Source organism: Dermacentor albipictus, chromosome 9, assembly GCF_038994185.2.
Source record: "Dermacentor albipictus isolate Rhodes 1998 colony chromosome 9, USDA_Dalb.pri_finalv2, whole genome shotgun sequence".
In the NCBI taxonomy this organism is placed as follows: domain Eukaryota; kingdom Metazoa; phylum Arthropoda; class Arachnida; order Ixodida; family Ixodidae; genus Dermacentor; species Dermacentor albipictus.
In genome coordinates, this window is record NC_091829.1 from 28,780,849 (window position 1) to 28,801,011 (window position 20,163).

At 42.5% G+C, this 20,163-nt stretch overlaps 1 protein-coding gene and 1 long non-coding RNA gene across 3 annotated transcripts in view; one reads left to right on the forward strand and one right to left on the reverse strand.

Moving 5' to 3' along the window:
• LOC135917978 (tyrosine-protein phosphatase Lar-like) overlaps positions 1 to 20,163 on the reverse strand; it is a 691,474-nt gene that overhangs the window by 245,969 nt on the left and 425,342 nt on the right. For both annotated transcript variants that reach the window (XM_065451631.1, XM_065451629.1), the window contains exon 5: positions 18,187 to 18,416. The gene's annotated coding sequence lies outside the window, so the exon portion shown is untranslated. The remainder of the gene's footprint in view (positions 1 to 18,186; positions 18,417 to 20,163) is intronic.
• Positions 588 to 9,555, forward strand: LOC135917949 (uncharacterized). The gene is made up of 4 exons (XR_010569472.2): positions 588 to 1,038; positions 2,204 to 2,256; positions 3,319 to 3,508; positions 4,587 to 9,555. It is a non-coding gene; the product is annotated as an uncharacterized lncRNA (long non-coding RNA).

Sequence of the window (20,163 nt, forward strand, 5' to 3'; positions counted from 1 at the left end):
CGTACACTTCCTTTAACGCGCGCAGCTAACGGCGCAGGATAGGATCTTATCGCACTTTATACGTAAGCTCACGGCAACACCGACAGATATATTTCGGCGGTTGTGTCCATGTAATTGCTATCGCAAAATTCGCAATACATAGAAAATTTTACTAAGGACCAACCACGCTGCTGCCATGTCGTGATAAAGCGATGAACGATAGTTCTAGAAAATGTGTTGCTACATCTCCGCCAAATGACTATACGCTCGCATTCGGTGAGAGCGGCACACAGTCGCAAGAACTTGTGGAGGAAATACCGGAGTTCTGGCAGCTTCAGGTGCACTAGATCATTCAGTAACATGGGCGGCTTTGTAGTTCTACCTTACATCAGAGCAAACTGCACTCGACAGAAATCAAGGGCAGCCGCACCGTTATAGCAAAGCAAATTAAGGACAATTACGCCGCGTCTTCAGACTTCGAGCACGCTCCGACAGCCCAGCGATAGATATTTAAAACACAACCACACTCGGCCGAGAAAATTTTGCTTCTGCCAAGTGAACGTAGCGGGTACTTGAAGACGCGTGTTAAATTCATGGCTGTTTCATTCGTAAACATTACTTAAGTGACGTAAAATTATCAGTGAGCAAAACAGTTTTTATTTCAACGCAAGGAAACAAAACCGAAACTAGCGCAACTGTTTTGCCCAGTTGTGCAGATACAAAATGATCCAAAGCCGAAGCCGTCAATAGCATGACGCCATTTTGAACTTGTGCTGCATCACGCGCGAGTACGTTGTCGTTGAGTGGTTCTGAAATCACTGGGCGACTGCAACCAAGCGTTGTGGCAAGTTACGGTGGGAGCTTCTGTCCGTGCTGTGTGAATGCGACGAGGGGACCGCCGCCAGCAGCAGCGTATCGCCGATAAGCGCCCGAAGTGCTGCGGTTTGCACTGCATCTTTCATTGTGATATGGGAGATCGCAACGGACGGAGACGACCAGATGCATACGAACGACTACCAGCGCGGATTGACCTGTGCCATATTTCTCTTAACGTCTCAGGTAAGCATATCAGCTTTTGTTCCGAGTTTACAAACGGCGCGTACTCGGCCCTTCCGGTACGGCTACATTTTGCGCCATGTTTCTCTTGGCAGTTCAGACGTTTCTTAGGCATGCGTGCGCGTATGTATGCGGAAATACTACTGGCAGACGGAAGCCTCAGGATAAACACCGTTCTTAACGACTCGTGACGAGTGGCCTGTCGCATCGGAATATCCGTAGAATATCAAGTACTGCGTAACTTGAAGTGTAGATACAATACTAGCACCAGTGTGACTTTCGCATGGCGAAGACACGTAATCGAAAGGGCAGCTTGTGCATTCTGAAGATTTACTAGCGCTTTAGGTATATTGCCGCGAATAATAAAAGCGCTACAACGCTCTATGGCAGTGTGAGGCGATGTGGCAGCGCATATATTTTAAGAGCGGTTAAGCGGCTGCATGCACAAGCGAACAGACACAGCGCTTTCAAAGCGCTGAAAGAGAACAAACTTTTTGTGCATTTGGCTGTAAGTAGAAAACACATTAGCTCACAATCTAAGCCTATATATAATGTATTATTTTTACGTAATCTTTATTTTCACGGTTGTAAAAATTTAAAAGCATGAATATGCTGCAACATTTATATAGTAAATCCTACTACGCTTACAAAACCTGGCTGTGTTATGTGGTAAAATTGTACTATTTCTACTGGATTTTTTATATTGAGTCCGGTGGTTTATGAAAAAAAAAAGGTCCTTTTATGTGTAGTTTTATGTTAGTGCGTATATTTGCCCAGCAGAAATGAGTTGATTGCAAAGTTATACCTTCCAGTGAGCTGCATATGAACCCAAGTTTATCCTGTCTTGGCTATTGTAATGTGCATACAACAATTTTAAGTATATACAGCTGTAGTTGGCTTAGTCGCTGCAACATATTTTGTAAAAGTAGAAGGCCATTTATTATTTTGCTGCTTCCATGCAGAAATACCTTTTTTCTTGTAGCAAGAAACGCTGACAGTATTGAATGAAATGAAGTGTGTTGTATTTTTCTACTAACTTAATAAAGGAAATTTCGTCTGCCGTGTATCGAAGATTAGTTAACCTTCTTGTACTAAACAATGCATTATGTCCTTGGCTACTGCTGTTGTCCTGTGTATTTTTATAATTTTGAAATGTATTTTATTTTAGGTATTCAAGAAATGGCAACAGCCAGAAGTCACCCTCTTACCAGCACGTTATGGGTGAGACAAATCGTAGCAGGCACTTTTGCATATCTCATTAGCATATGATGCTATTTGTTGTAATTTTTTGTCCACTTTCCTGTCTTTATGCATTTTACTATTATTGTGCAAAGGGTAACAGTTTTACATTGAGACAGAGTAATCACCCAAAGGGGAGACATGGCTGGAGGAGACAACACACACAAGCCTCCTTTGTCCGTATCTTTATGTTGCGCAGTTACTCTGTCGTTATCTACCAACAAGCCCAAGTTCCTCATCAGCTACATTTACTAATGATCCGTTATTACAGTTTCATTGACATAACATTGAAAGTACAGAGGTACACAGGAAGACAAGAGACTTGAACTGATGAAGAGCCGTAGAACAAGGACCGCTGGAGCCAATATTTCAACAAAGAGAAGGAGATTTTTCTTCTCAAAACATTGGCTCCAATGAATTTTCTTGTTCTATCACTATTTACGGTTGAAAGAAAGCATTATTCCTCTTGCTTAAGTATTATGCATTATGGCATAAAAATTAGCAGGGTGAAATATGAGGAATGTCAAAATTCTTGTATATTCCAGTGCTAAATCGAAAGCCAGGAAAACAAGATTTAGAGAACCACATTGTTATTTTTCACTGCCCAGTTTAGCCAGCTTTATTCCGAGCTTGCACTTTGTTGCATTAACGACCACTGGAATTCGTTAATTGAATTAGCTTGGTGATTTACTTATATTAAGAGATTTTGAACTTGTATTAATGCAGCTTAACATAATGCATGTAAAATTAATTTACAATGACATATTTAGGTGGCAGGCTTGCAGTTGTCTAGCAGATCACTTGATGGTATGAGCTCAGGTTTCAACCGAACTTCCATGCACAAACCGGTTACACATTTTTTGTTTCAGTGTTTGGATTTTCATAAACATAAGTACCGTTTCTTTTTTGTTGGGCTTCTAGTTGTGTCGTAGGACCTAACTGTTTACCTTTATTTGTATTGGTAGCCGTGTTACACAGACAGCTCAGTTTTATTGTAAATCATGTCATGGTAGGACTAAGAACATTTGTGCAAATTTGTTGCAGGTACACTCTGGCGGCTCCTACCCCTGTGTCCTCCCACCACCCTGTCCTGACTACGTCCACTAGGTAGTTGGGAGCCTTTGGCGGCTTCTGCCACTGCATCCTGCCGCCACCATGTCCCGACTATGTCCACTAGGGAGTTGGCAGCCTTAGTGATGATGCCAGCAGGCTGACAGCCGACAGAAAGATTCAGGTAAATACCTGTAATTAAGTGACGTCTTTTTGAGTGAAATGGCTTGTCACTCAGCAATGAAAGACGTAACTTCGAAGCAGTTTAGACTCCCTGCTATCTGTGCAGGGATGCCCAAGTCCATGCATTTTGTCTTAGCCGCCAAGAGGCTATGTGTATTAGACGAAATGCGATGTAAATATTCAAACTGCAAGAGACCACTTGCACAATTTTTTTTTGCTTAACACAAAAACTACTTTGATAAAGCTTTACCAATTTAAAAAGAATACCATGTACTCTCATACATGGTATTTGGCATAAATTTACTAGGGCTGCCTCAATGGTAAGCAGGCCGATAAACGTACACCAAAACTGTCTTCTTTTCCAACTTCATCCTCCTCTCTGCACTGCTGCATAATGTATCTTTCTGATACCATTCTTGCACACAGCACAAGTCCTAAACACATGGATTGCATAAATTTGCAGCTTTTGCTGTAGGTCACTTTTGTGAAAATAAAGTTAATAAGCCATTTTGTCCATTTTTAATTAGCCATAATAAACTGAGCAGTGGCTAATAAGCAGTCAAGTTTTTGGTGTAAGGCCTCTCTTCGTTGTTAAAAATTTGGCCCTCTTAATGAAATAACCAAATTTTTGGCTGCCATTTTATGATGCATACTTGGGTGCATTACACGAAATTTGACATAAAGTTTATGGCAGTAAAAAATTTTTTTTTTCCTTCAAGCATTGTGTGAAATTGAGATTTGTTCTATATTGAAAGGCCCTCAGTTTTCAAGAAGAAATTCCAAGTGGTTGTGTGCCAGGTTGGAACAGCTGGCATGGAATAGCCTACTTACACAAATAGGGAGGGTCATGTACACTTGACTTTATGTTAAGATACTATTATTGATTCACAAAAGACAAATTGAAGGATTCCATCCTATAAGCAGCTCTTCACATTCATTTCCACTTTTGCACATTTATATACCTTGAGTCTGGTGACTTGTGTCTGTTTTCATCATCTGCTATGTGCAGATGGTAAACTTCAGATTTGCCCTATGGTACAGAATATTTTGGTGCTAATATATGAATCTGTGTTTTTCAGGTTGCCTCGAAATTTTACCCAAGCCATGCCGCACACTCGGGCCAGGCCTCTTGCGAACGACGTATAACCAGGCTCAACGCATCAGGGTCGAGGGAGTCCGGAGATCAAGGCAACCTGCTGTGCAACCAGCGTGCAACCTTTGGTGACCCCTCTACATGTGCTACCTATTTCACAGCTGTGCCTCACCTACCATCTATCCAAACAGCATCACCGGCTGTGATCACTTATCGAACCATGGATGAATGTTGGGGTGGAGTGATTTGAACAGACATTCTATTTGTCTCTTCAAATTCTTTGTAAATATTTCTGTTATAATTCATATGTGTCTTTAGTATCTAGTTTTTAATAGTTCCTTTCTCTTGGAATTCTCACCATCAGCCCCTGCTAATCTAATGTATACCTGCCTTTAAGCCCTGTTTCTCGTAGTTCTTTCACACTTGTGGATGTAATTGATAGGTTATTATTTCTTGTTGTACGGAAGGCTAAAATACGAACTTACGGCATTTTTCTTCCTTTGATAATCTACAGCACTGCAATGTGTTCAAGAAATGTAACATAACACGGGCTCTGGTGCAGGATAAATTTAAGAGCAATATAGAGTACTTATCTCAAGCACCCATTATTTTTTAAAAACTCAAGGATATAGGAGCACAAGAAAGAAACTATTGAACTAGAGAAACATTGGTTCCCCTCATAAGTCTGGTAATAATGTGACTTCTTTCACTGCGAAGATACTGGTGCTCGCATACAAGGTTTGAGGCATGAAAGCTATGATACCCTTGGCATTTCTCAGTGCTTATTTGCCACACTGACGAATGTCAAAGGCAGCATAGGTTTCATGCACACCTTGGTTGTATTACACCTTTTGAGTATTGCATTTCTCAAACACACGGGTTTGCAGCAGTGCTTTAAATAGCAGATGTATTTCCTAATTTTCAGAATTTTTTAGTGCAAGAGTAACGCTACAGATCATGTAAAAATAATTTTACAGACTATATGTCCATGGATGCATGTTTCTTCTGATGATGTAGCAGTGCCATGTGGTCGGGGGATGAATGTCTATTTCAGATTTAAATATTGGCTTCCAGGCCTGGGTTAGTCTCCTACACTGAGTATACTAAGTCAAAGCCTAGTTACTAGAGGAAAGTGAATAAAACTAGGAATTATAAACATCAAAAGATCTTGTTCGGGACACTAATGTAACAATCAGCAAGGTTCTTTGTGCATTCATTTCCAGATTTGCGAGATTATATTTTGACTGGTTTCAATAATGCGAGAACAAATATTTGTTTATTCTCATGCTAGAGTTGGCTGCCCCCATTCGCATGCAACCCCTTTACAGGCTAAAAATTAAGTGTATTAATAGGCTGTTTTTCGGTTTTGCGCCCTCAGTGTTAAGGAATGCAAATGGTGACATACAACAGAATGCAGAAAAATGTCTAAGGCATGCAAGCAGGGCATGGGACTTTTTAGACAGATGCATGCGTGTGCTATTTATAAAACTCCCTATGGTATGCCTCAAGGCGTTTTGTAACCCTTTGGTAGAAACACTGACACCCACTTATTAAGGGGAAATGCTCCTCGAAACAACTTTTTTTAATTTGTACTAGAAATTTGAATGTACTGCTATTCATAGGGAGTTTTATGTAGATTTGAATTGTCATTGGTTTTTGTGTAGCTGGTGTTTAGTTATGTCCTACATAGTGGCAATATATTTTTATGGACACTTGTGTGTAAAAGTTTCGCAAATGGTTTCATGCTGTATCTTATTTAGCTAGCTGTATACCGCAAAGTGGCGATACCTATCCAAACAGCTTGTACAATTACTGGAATTATGCAAAAAATATTAGGCCCCTTTAAATAATTTTTAGATTGCAATTTCAATTAGATACTGGTATTCTGCTTATCTTGAAGAGTATGTATGCCAAATTTAATTTGTATAGGACAATTATAAAGCACGAGGTTATTCTCATGCTATTGTGAGAAAAAATTATTGAAGTATTCTCAATAATTATAGTAGCAGGCCTGCCTGCCTGCCTACTAATCTTGCATACTTCTAGTAACTTTACGTGCTGTTTGAATAGATATCGGCACCTGGCAGTCTATAGGGAGCTGAGTTAGCTGCAGCACACTGCTTTTTTGTGAAAATTTAATACACAAGAAAGTGCCCGCAAATATCACTATGTATTTTGCCGTTGTATAGGACATAACTCAAGAAGCAGCTAAACAAAAACTAATGGAATATATGAAATCTGCATGAAGAACTCTACAATTGGCTCTCTTTTGAAACCTGTAGTACAAATAATAAAAATATTTGGAGTAATATTCAATCAGCAAAACGTTCACCTTGCTACAGTGACCTACAACATAGCGACGCAAAGCTTAAGGCAAGTCCTCTTGTCGAAGCAAATATGGGCTGTCTTCCCAAGGGCTTCTGTTAAAGACGGTGAATTTTCCTTCATTTACCAGAAGTGCAATACTAAAATGTTTGTGAATGTGCGATTGGTATTGGCACACTAACAGAAAAAAGACAGTTCTGTGAAATGTAGACTTGAGACGTGACTTTGTTGGACATTTAAATTTTGACTCCATATATTTGTGTTTTGTACTGAGTGTTTCACCGGTGACTGCCACTAATTATTGAACCTAACTGCTTCATGACAGTGCGACAATTTTCACTAACATAAATTTTAGCTGTGGCAGGCATTAGAATTACAGTACTCAATAACGTCTACTTTGTAAGAACTCAGAATAGCACCAGTTCTGAGATACATATACCCAAAAAGTAATGGTCAAATAGATTTCTTTTCCACACAGAATTGTCCTACAAGGATTACAGGAGGCTTTTTGGCAAAGTAATATCCGAAAGAGCAAAGCATGTTCCATCAAGTATGGTGACAAATATTTCAAAGCTGCCAGTCTGAGGACTCCTACAAACTAACAATACCTTCAGCACTGACTAGCTTCAATAATGGGATGTCAGTGTTTTGCTAAAATTGATGAAACTTCAATTATTGTGATCTTGTTTAAGAATACATATGTAATTAACATTCAGTTCTAATCTCTGTCACTTTTGTAAATATTTCCGAATTATCTTTTCAGGCTACAATTTTTGGTAATAATGGTATTCATTGCAGAAAAAGCTAGTACATGGCATTTAATAAAGAAGGTACTGGTCATTGTAGATTTTCTATTCTTCAGCATTTGTTCTGTTCCACAGCTGTTTCTTGAAATCTGAAATGATGTACCCATCACTTTGTTAGCGATCAACAGGGAAATCTGTCAGTATGTTTTGTTCAAAATGGAGCTGATCAACCCAATAGTTAGGCTATTTGCTAATTATAAATTACAATGATAATAGTACAGGACCATAAGAACAGACTGATGCTGAATAACAGCTGTGCCCAGCTACATCCACGCAGCTTTGCCACACAATGTGCATGTGTTCAGAAGAGCCAAATGCCCCAGAGAGAAAGCAACAGTAACTAATTGTTCGTCATCTTGTACAAGCAGATTATGCGCTAGATGTAAATTATGCTCAGTAAATACATAAGTCAGTCATGTGAGGTGTCTCACTTTTGGTTGCAAGTTGGAACTTATTGCAATCTTGGTTGTTTTTATTTTGTTTCCTTTGTGAGCATGAGTGACTTAGTTGCCTTGGCACATATTATCAAAACTGTTTCTTCATCACTGGGAATCACAAAATTTTAATTACACATAAAATTTCCAGTTACTGATATGGTAGACTTCGAAGTTAATTCTCTTATCTACCGAGTAGTTTTATCATTCATTGAAACATATCCATGCAATGCACAATGGGAACCCAAATTATAAATATCTGTTCTTGCTTTCTACCCTGCTCTACAACATTATGAGGATACAAAGCAAAACTATAAGTTAACAATTGTCCCCCATAACCTGAGTTTCGCTTAGAATTTGAAAAACAAAACTGACATCCTGCTATAGTGTGAGAGTTGCTTTGGGCACCAAGTGAACTGCGTAGCACCTGTGCTAGAGTACACAACAAAGCAGAAAATCGCACCAGATTGCAATGGCAGTGGTAAGTTAAGAACAGATGTTTTATTTCACGCACCATTAATGTGGCTTATCATCTGCTCCTGTTTTGTGGGAACACATACATTGGGAAGACAATTTTTTGCACCAATCTTACCTTAGTGGGACACTTGAGAAAGGTAGAAATCAAGAACAGGTATTCACACTTTGTTGCCCACAGTGGATTTATTATCTGAATGTGTTTCACTCTACAAAAGACTACTGTGGTAGATAATCATAAAGACCAAGACAAAAGAATTTAAAAAAGTATGTGTCAGTCATCCTTCCATGATCTCCCGTGTTTATAGAAACACTTCTTTCTGCATATGTGCAAAAGTGTAGGGAAGCATTACATAACTCAGTCATGCTTTCCAAGTTAAAAATTGGAATAAGGACGATCACAAGAACATTGTATAAGTGATTTGTAAATGTGGCATCTAATGGAACTTATTTACGTATGTGCTGAGGGTACATTACAGCCAGTGCATAATCTGTCTGCTCTTACAGGATAGCTTGTGATGAGTAAAAGAAGCCTTCCTCACATTTTCCTCTTTGTTTCTTTTGGACCTCAGTGCACCATGTGTATTGTTACAGCTGCATGCATGCAGCTGGGTATAGTTTATGTGTTCTGCTACCTCCCTTGTCCTCATTATTCATGTGCTATCTTTGCCGTAACAAAATACAGCTACCTGTGCTACATATTTTGTCAGCGTGTTTGCATTATGGCAAGTTTTGTATTAGTGGTTATTGCAATCTGCGAAATTGTCTGTCAGCTATTATACTTCGTCTTGAAAAGTATGTTTGTCAACATAAATAAACAATTAGTATAAATTTTGCTCTATTTATTTTTGTAATACAGTATTATCTGTTGTGAAGCTTTTATACACTGTTGCATGTTGTATGACAATAAAATTGATGCACAACTTTTTAATGTGGTATTTTTCAGATCAATTTTCAACTGACGCTAGCACGCACAAGTTGTGGGGGAAAAGTGCCAACAAGAGTACCATAAGGTAAGACAGCTGTTCTTACTGTTAGATTGGATTATCAATTGCCAACCAGTTGTTTTCAGCAAGCATAGTATAACGCATAGATTATGTAATCTAAGTTGGAATATTGTTTTTATTGCACTTGATTATCTGGGTCTCCTTTGTACATAAGTGCGGCCTTCTTTATTTGTTATGTGTAGCTTACTTGCTTAAAATGTTAAATCGTAAGTTCTAAATAAAAGCACGTCTCGAAGAACAGTGAAATAGGTTTAACTTATAAATGTTTTGACATTAGAGACCTGTGCAGTGCTGAATTGAACTTCTACATGAGTTACATAATATTTTGGGGTCTCATTATGGTTCTGAGTTGCATTGCAGTGTCATGCATATGCACCTGCAGGCTACATATTGGATGTTTATTTAAGACTGTTTTGCTTGGTTGGCTATTGATTCCAGTTTAATAGTAATGGGAACTGTCTTGCTTTCATGGTGATTCTGTGCTGACTAATACATTTGAATTTTCCAGAAGACAACAAAGGGTAATGAAATGTTAACATTTTGTTGCTAACCTGCCACGTCCTTTTTGGAAAGTTTGCTATGGGTTCTTTCTTATATGTTGTCTTTTCACAGTAGCCATCTTGAGAACTAGCCATAGTCGTGTGTACTTACAGCAAACGTTGGTGACACATTTTGAAAAGCAGCTCGACACTGCCATCCGAGAGTCAAACGACTTACATGGATTAGTTATTTTACTCCATTTACAAGAGTCCTGCACCACGCACTAAGGGTAACTTGACACACACTGCTGGAGTCATCAGACTCATCAAGAATAGTTGCCCGAATCCTTCAGCAGTGGTCATGTCACCCTTTTATTTTGAGTCGTTCGACTCATTTAGAATTGTTAACGGACTCCCTCAGCAGTAGTCTTGTAACCCTTTTGAGAGGGTATAGGCGACTATTACAACAGAGTGTGCATGACTATTGTGTGCGGAGTCATGCAAACACCTTGTATTGAGCACGGATAGTCTCGGGACTCTCTGCCGAAAGAGTGTTCGGGTGTCTCCCACAAAGTGTGTCGTATACGTGGCGAGTCCAGACTCTCCGAAAAGAGTAAGAGGTACTCTTTTTTTTCTTAGTGTGTACGAGGTCCCGGATACATGATTTAAACCCGTTCACCACATTGCAAAGTGTTGTTCAGGAGGTCGCGTCCTCCCTTTTCGTAGAGCGACACCCTTAACAGCAGACACCCATAACGTGTACTTTATAATATATATATATATATATATATATATATATATATATATATATATATATATATATATATATATATATATATATATATATATATATATATGTGTGTGTGTGTGTGTGTGTGTGTTGCTTTACTCTTCACGCGAACGTCATCCGAGACGCGGCTGACTTTCTGAAGAAAGAGAACTGAACCCTACGCCATTATTAAATATCGCTTTGGGCAGATAGCAATATTAAACTTATTGAACTCGGTTACTCAAAGAGGCGGAGATTATTTGCACTAGAAATGAGTAAATTACAATGGAATAACTAACAAGAAGTCACTAACGAAATGCTGCTGGCCGAGCGTGTGTATATATATATATATATATATATATATATATATATATATATATATATATATATATATATATGTGTGTGTGTGTGTGTGTGTGTGTGTGTGTGTGTGTGTGTGTGTGTGTGTGTGTGTGTGTGTGTGTGTGTGTGTGTGTGTGTGTGTGTGTGTGTGTGTGTGTGTGTGTGTGTGTGTGCCAAGTGAACGGCTTCCCACATTTTTTCTACTTCAACGCTCCTAGTGTTACCAGTTTATTTGTTAACAAAACGCCGTTTCATGAACTGAAGCACACAAGCAACTGGAACGCCAATGCATTTCTCCGCAAAGTTCGGGAATTTATGTATCGAAACTAACGTCGTCTTGAGAATTCGTTCCAACTGGATCCGCCTTGCGAAGTCCACTGCTTGAATTTGTAAATTGCAATATGGGTCATAAGATAACCAGCTAAAAGTTAATTTATTGAATTCTTGTTAATTAGCCAATTTTGCATTTCAAATTTTTGTGCAAGTAGTGTCCGCCGCTTCGAGTAGACGGGCTCACAAACTAGAATTGGGCTATCTGCCACAGGCAACCTTTAAAAAATTTTCAAAGTGTTCGCTAAAACTCCCTGTTTATGAACTCCATGGATGCTTCCCGCGCGTCCGCTAAACCATGTCTCAAAGCCGCAGCTGGGCTTCTGTGGCTATTGGAGCGCATAACGCTCGAGTCGCAGTGTCGCACCAACTCGCTTTCAACAGCCTTTCTGCGAGACTTCCGTCTTGTAATGGGCTTTAGAGTAGCACGAACAAAGTGGCGTTTCATTATCGAAAGAAGTGTGGCAGTAGAGGTTGCGCTCAGTGGTCTCGTCCTGACCGCCGAATAAGTAGCACGAGACACCGTCGACAGTAATCGAAATCAGAGGTTAGGAAACGCGTCCTGATGTCAACGCGAGCAGGAGAGGGCAAACTCCATGCTGTGCCCGCGCGGGAGGGAAACAACCACTTGTCACCCGTACCGCCCGCTGCCTTCTCTCCCCCCCCCCCCCTCTCAGAGAGACGACGTTCCTAATGTCACCAGGACGTCGTCGTCCAAGGCGTCGCGCCATATGTCAGCGCGAGCACCAGCGGTGTGAAACCAGCCACTGCTATCCGGTCATTCATCTTGAAGGAGACACGAAAGAACACGTCCTCCCGCAAGGAGAAGGGAGCACGTGCTGAGGGCGAGAGGTTCGAAAGAGGGCCGCGAAGCTGCTGCTATCGTGCCCGTGAAGAGCACGTCTTGTCTTTGTTGTCCGTGCGAAAATGCAATCATAAAAAAACGAGCCGCGAAGAAAAGCCAAGATGGATCGACAAAGCGACGCACTTTCGCCAGCGTTCCCCCCCCCCCCTCATCCTTCTTTCGCTTCCCCTCTACGCCATCGTGCGGTTTCATTTAGCGCCTTTCCCGTGTTCCCGTTTCATTCTGCCATTGGAGCCGTCCTCCGTGGATTACTTTCCCACATTGTCTCCTCTCATTTGCTGCGCTTGGCGCCTTCCTGATTAATGGTTCCCGTTCCCAACGCCCAGGGGCCTGCAGAGTATAGGAAACTAAACGTACGGAATGCCTACATCGGCCATTTTGGTGGCTGTTCCCGCTTAGAAGAAGAAAAAAAACTGTTTTTTGAGGGGGAAATAAGCGTCAACTAGTGAAGATAGAGCTGCAGATGCGGCGAACACATATACAGCGTTGACCTGCATAAACTTGTGTCTGTATGTGTGTGCGTGCGTCTGTTTCAGCCGGCAGTTCTTTTGATGAAGCCGACAATACTTGCACGAGAATCGAATGAATAGAATTTATTGATAGGAAAGACAGAGAGGTCGACCTGAGCTATTGCGCTCTAGTCTGCTACTCTGCACTGGGGAAGAGGGAAGGGGAGTGAAAGTATTGGGATGGATGATGATGATAAGAGGAGAGGTGAGTGCTTATGTACATGAGACAGTTGCCTCGCTAGAGTCGCTCGTCGAGCTTGGTGTCCTGCAGGAACTTCAACAATACTTTTGTTGCACGCATTGAAATTGCAGTGTCAGGCCATGGGGCGAGGATAGCTTCCTCCGAGAAACCACATAGTACGAACTTGGCCCTCCCACAACACTTAAACAATTCTTTTCTTTTTGTGGTAATTTAGTCCAGGGCACACATCGCAAATGCATAATTAAAGGTGAGATGCAAAATGAAGTCACATATGTACATTTACCAAAACCACAGCGTTGATTACCAGTTTAGGATTATACGTCGTCAAATGTTGCGGCCAAATGCATCGCCGCTGTATTTAAGAGTGATGAATAGCATAAGAAAAATGGCATGCTGGCAACCAGGCTCGAACTGCCCTTAGCTGTAGATGTATTGGCTAAGATTTGGAATCATACGGTGCTTCAACTTGGTGGGTGGGGGGCCCTGTAAACAAGCTTGAACACGCCCGCAGGCGACACGGACACGTATACACGTTCGACGAAACTCAATCGTGGCCAGTGAGAATTGCGAAAGATGAACGTGCCCGCGGAGTAGCATGCGAAACAAGAACGGGGGGCGGTGGTGGATCGCTGACCGTCGGCGTTGCCGCAACCCCGGGTCCGGAGATTAATGGAAGTTAATAATGGACAATAGCGCACGGAGGGGTGGGGAGGCTCGTTTTGCGTCTGTTAGCGTCACACTAATACGGGTGCGGAGTAATATAGGGGTTCCCCGCGCAGCTAGAGAGCGAAGACGAGCAGCAACGTGAAAACCAGGGAGGAGAGGTGAAGCCGCAATTAGGTTTCGAAGACGTGTCTTGCTGCTCCGGTGTTGTAGTGGTAGCGTGTGGGTCTTGCAGCGGTGGCTCTGTCGAGTGTGGCGTTCTGCTGCCGAGAAAGAGAGGCCGTGGGGTTCGACTCCTGTCATATACTATTTTTAAAAAAGGCGAGCTAAAAGAAAGAAAGAAAAACAGTTTAGGTGTCACGGATTTCAGTGTTTTCTTTTTTTGGCACGAACTGAAAAATATTTGCATCCTTAAAAGTAAAAAAAAAAGGTGTAAGCGAGTGAATTAGACACATGTACATTTTTTTTTCACTTTTTAAGGGTGCAACATATTTTGCAATGTATGGGATCGTTCGAGTTATACGAAAGTTTTTGCAGCTTCCCAAGTTCAGTCCTAGGGTCATGCACAATGCAATGTGGAACGTTTTGACAGAAAAAAATTTAACTAGGCACTAGCAGACGCCCTCGATATCCATGACGTTGCGGTAGGCTGCTGCAGGAATTTCAACTCGGCGTGGCCACTCCAACCCCCCACCTTCTTTTTTTTTCGTTATCGAGATTTTATTTTCTCTCACTTACCAGGCCACTTCCCATCGGTAAAAGCAGGTTTTTCAGAACTGTAGGAATATACCTTAATATTACAGTGAAACTTACGTTCTTTCCTTTTTTCTCTTTCTTTTTAAGTGTCCCGCTGAAGAAACCTCGGAAGTTTCGGGAGACACATCTTGCTGCTAATCTGCTCTCTCGGGAAGTAAGTCTAAAGAAGTAAGATGTCCACTAATGCCATTACTCGAATTATTGGCGATTATTCTTGTTTTTCTTGCAAATAAAGTGCGCCTGGGCACAAAATTATTCTGTAGTGACGTGATTCGAGTAAACTTCGCAAGCTTATTTTTGTAAGCCTTCGAAAAAAAAATACAGGAACACACTGTAGGAGCGCTCTAGAAATGTTTTTAATTGGTTTTGCAGCAATAGCTATTTCGTTTTGAGAGCGTTTTTCGCCTGCGGTACCCTGAACTACTGTGGCAAACGAACGATAGAATTATTCAGGGATTCATTTTGTGTCTCTATAAAATTAAGCAGTGGGATGTTGCCTACAGAATTGCCCTGTTCCAATTATACGCAGCGTCCACAAGAACAATACCGCAAACTGTGCAGGAACTCCACTGGAGTTGTCTAAGTATGCGTAAGCAAAACCCTAAAGTTCAGTTGTCTCACCTCGAAATTTCAAGTCGGCGCATCCCAAAATTTAAGTTGGCCGAACACCAAGTTTAAGTTTGCCCAGCGCCAAATTTCAGTTGGCCGGGCACCAAATTTCATGTTGGCTGAACCCCAAATTTCAAGTTCGCCTACCCCAAATGTCATTCGGCCCACTACAGGCTTCACCATGCATTTTCCATGGAGGCCTAGGTATGCCTACTGGTATGCGTAAATCTCATCTATAGGTATTCTTTCTGATCATTTGTTTTAGAAAGGGGGGAGGTTTCAATTGTTCTTTATCGCTTAGGAAGCTAGCAATCGTCTACATTTACTCTATTATCCCGATTAAGTATCATAACTTCGTAAACTATGCCTTCTTGTAGAGATACAAGGCATTACACTTTTCGCGTGACAGACCTTGCTGGGGTACTAGCCAAGGAATGCTTACGGATTCACATCGTCGCAGCCAGTACCAAGACTGTAGTCGAACAATGAGCACAGAAAGGGAAATGTAGATCCTTAATTATTGTAATGGGACCCAGGTGAGATGTCATCTGTATAATATCGGCCCCGGATACACTAATGACGTGTCCCGCGCGATCGAAATACGCGCGGTCCGCGTAGCAGTCAATAGGCTGTTTTACTTCACCACTTTTCGCGCTATATTTGGAATCGCGCAGCTGTAGAAGTGTATACGACCCGAAACCAGATGAAATGGACCACTGTGTCCCGGACAACGCGCTTGCAACCCATCGTAGGCCATCAATTGCAGTACGACCTAAGCGGTTACATGGTTCGGGCGGACGGACGGGCGTAGTGGCGTTTTTATATTGTATAACAATATTGAGATTCAACGCACGCGTCACAATCTATGTGGATTTCAAAGAGTGCGGGCCAATTACCGCCTTTGCAGGAAACTACGTGTGTGCAAGTGACAAGGGGCTTCGTAAGTGAAATTATATTCGCGAACAACGCCGATTTTATGCCGCTACCCTGGAGGAATTGTGAATGCGACCGAGATCGCATTCGGCGAACATCGCAAAGGATCGGGGACGGGGGCACGGGCAGGGAGGGAACTATGGCCAATATTTAGGCGACGTAAATTGCGTGTAGCCTTCGTGCACATCCCCCACCAACGTCTGGAAAGCATTATATGCGGGCAAGGTTTCACAAGATGCACTCACATACGGGCGACGTTTTCACGTATGCGATTTAGTCACACGCAACTCTGAAACTCTTGTCGCCACTGCTTTAAATGACTGAATGGCACTTAGGTATCCAAACGTGGATCGATTCGAAAGCATTGCCACGAATCTCCGATGACGCCTCGGCCTCGTTGGCGTAATTGCATGGACGTCCAAAAGGAGCCGGGCGCAGCTACTGACTCAGAAGTCGAAGCTTCGCCCATCAGCGCGCGCGACAGAGCTCGCCGAAATCACCGCACCGACTGGCAGAACGGCGACGGGTTGTGCTTTTCACTCTCACGTATCGCCTCCCTTTTCCCCTCCCCCAGTACAGGGTAGCCAACTGGGCATAATCTCTGGTTTAGCTCCCTGCTTTTCTTTTTCCATTCTCTCTATAAAGGTAGGCCACACAAGCAACTGCAGCTTACGCAACAGCGACCTTGTCCGGGAAGCGCTTTCGGCGAACGCGATGCGCGAAGGCGAGCTTTCTGGTTCTTCTTCTTTCTTTCCCCCGCATGGCCGGCGCCGCCGCTGCCGCGGATGGATGGATGTACGCTATGAGCGACCGCTTTGGAGCGGGGCTGTGGGTTGCGCCACCAAGCTCTTGCTACTATCTCGCCTAATGTGAACCCTTTCTTACAAAAATAAGAAGAAAAAAGTGCCACGAATTCCCATCACCGAACTTTCCGAACCCCCATTGAGAATGTTGTTTTTGTGCTTTTCCTGCATTTGTCTTAAATTGTATCTTCCACGGTGTGTTTCTAAATATTTTTTTTTCTTTGAGCAGTTTGGTTAACGTTACCTGGAACACACGGCATTATCCGCTTCATACGAAGCAACCAAGGCTGCAAAGGCTATCCATGTAGTGCGGCCATAGAAGTCTTATTCCGCGTGGTTCGCAGTGCCATTCTTCTTAATCTTCAAATGTTTCTACGAAATAACTCAGCCTTGTAATACAACTACAACTTGCGGAGGAAAGTTTGGATCAAACCACGCACTACTTACGCGTATTTGCATACTCATGGTAGGCTACGTACTACGTTTCGGTCACGAGCGCGAATGTCGCACTGTGGCCATTCGTCGTGCAAACATGTTACTCCGCTCGCACGGTGAAAAATATGCTTAGGTATTCGACGCCCTTCGTGTAATAAATGCATCATATTTATGCGATGTAAAGCTACGAGACTTACGTTAAGATCTAATTACACGATACGTGCCTCACACATCTCGTTCATGCACGACACACTACATCTTTTTTCGTCGCGAATGTGGAAAAGTGCAAGAGAAGTTTCCCTAGCATTCGTAGCGTTGCCTGTTATGTATATGAAACGGAATACATAGGTGAATGGAGAAACACAGTTGCTGTTTTCACACACGCCCTCTTATGAAGACGAACTCCGAAACACACAGGCAACAGGAGCACCCTTCGTCTTCACCCAACTTTGTTTTCGCCTATATGTTGTCTTCGTCTTGTGCTGGTTAACGCTTTCTACGGATACGAACCAACTAGCCTAGCGAGGGGTAATCTGAAGTTATCGGCCAATATGGATTGAGAGACTTCAAACATCCCTTACCGCGCGTACATAGATAGAGGGACCGAAAGAACGACGACAAGCGCTATTAATGATCCGTCTCTGGTTAAAGGATCGTCGGACATTATAAACAACCCTTCTCTACATTCTGACGTTCAATTTAAGGCTACGTCCACGGATATAGACAGCACTTGCCTTCGTCGCTCTTTCGGTCCATCCGCCGATGTACGCGCTCTGTAAGTGATGTTTGCAATGGAATACCAACTAGCTCGCACCCAAACCATGCTTCAAAATCGAGAGACTTGCCTTCCTTGCAGCTCGGCTGACAGGAGACGTGGGTTCTCGCTGGGGTCGCCACGACGAAGGTGTACGCACCGAAGAAAACGCACATCGCGAACACGAGCACAAACAGACGCGTGCAGTGTCAACATCCGCGACAACTACAGGTGACGGGCACGACCATTCGCACTCTGTAGCGGCGGTGTTCCAGTTGCCTCGATGAGGGGAACGATGACGCACTTAGCAGGAGTGTCCAGCTGCGACAAAAGAAGAGCGTACAAGTTCAGGCAAACGGGCAAAAGAAAAAAGAATAGAGAAAAAACAACAGTTGTCGCTTTTTTTTCTTCCTGTTTGATATAATCTATAATGCATTTTTCTTCGTTTACTAGCTCAAAATTCATATTTGAGCACGGGAAGCTTGACGCATAGCCTATAGTATCGTTTCTGATACGGTTGAACGTTTCCAATTGAAGATGCTTCAGCAAATCAGTTACTAGGTAATTAATTGCTGTACTAATTACATTATAACTCAAATATAATTTAGATTCTTTTTTGTACAAATCTTCTATTTATGGCAGAAATATGAACAGTGAAATTGCTCGAATTTTCTTTGACGTGGAACAGTGTTAGCGCATCAGAGTTTTAAAGCGATGCTATAGAGAATAGGTAAGTTATTTGCTATATTACAATGTAGAAATACTACATAGGCTAACTCTTCTGTCAACAGAAACATCCTTAGCCAGAAAGAAAAAGCGCTAAACAGTAAGAAAAAATGAATATAGAAAAACATTTCAACGCCATCTCGATGCTCCAGACTAACTCCATTCGGCGTCCCACATTTTGACGTTTATTCGGCGCTGGTGATAGTTTGTCAGCCGAAAATGAATACATTGCATTCTAATGTAAGTGAAGAACAACGCCGGAAGGCTCCGGTGTTTTATTTTTATTTTTCGTACGAAACAAACATAAAACGGGGTACTAACTTGGGATTGCTGACGTCAGACCGACGCAATCGAAACACCTGTTTCGGCGCGATATTGAATGTGAATTAAGGCCTCAAATTGGTTCTTCAATGACACATAGTGCAGCCAAACAACTTTCGTTTGACTTCAGCGAATGCTCTGCCGGTCTGACTAGATTCGGTTGTTGCTGTCGAGCGCAATTTCTCAGCCGCTCTAAGGCGCAGCATAATTGTCAAGGACACCATAGTGCGGGACTTCATTCGAAGTTTGACCGTCCGGGATTACAGAAGTCTGAGTGGACTGGCGTTTTTTTTTTTTCATTCCGCCCTCATCGCCGTGTGTGCGCTGGTTTCGTACACTCGAACTCGTGCTCTCAAGGGAAGCTTGAGGTTGCGAGATTCCAGTGAGCCTCGACAACCACATGACAGAGCAGAGGGGAACAAGATAACGATTATAACAAGGTCGACAAGCCATCACTGGTTCATCAGGTGACCGAGCAGAGGTTCTCGCTCACCTAGACGAGAAAAAAGTGCAGAGGGGTCTCTGTCAGAACAAAATAAAATAACGGGAGGAACACACACACACACACACACACACACACACACACACACACACACACACACACACACACACACACACACACACACACACACACACACACACACACACACACACACACACACAAACCACAGCACGCACGCAGGAAGACATACGTGACAGGCAAGTCATAGCACCCATAGAACCACTGAACTAGGGTAATGCTGCGCAGATACTCGGTTATACGACGCTGCACGCGAGGGAGAAAAAGAAAATATAAGAAAAAGAAGCATTGCGCATTTTCTAAACTCACTTATCTGGTCCGGCCAAAAGCCGCTGAAAGGCCTTTCTTCAAGCACCCTCTCCCCCCGCTTCCATCCTCTGCCCCGCGCTTCGCCACAGTGGCCCGGCGTAATAATTCAATCCCCCCGTACTACCGGGAAAACCACCACGAGAAAAGCCCTGCCGGTGCTTCGCCCGCATGGCCCGGAATACGCGCGCCGAA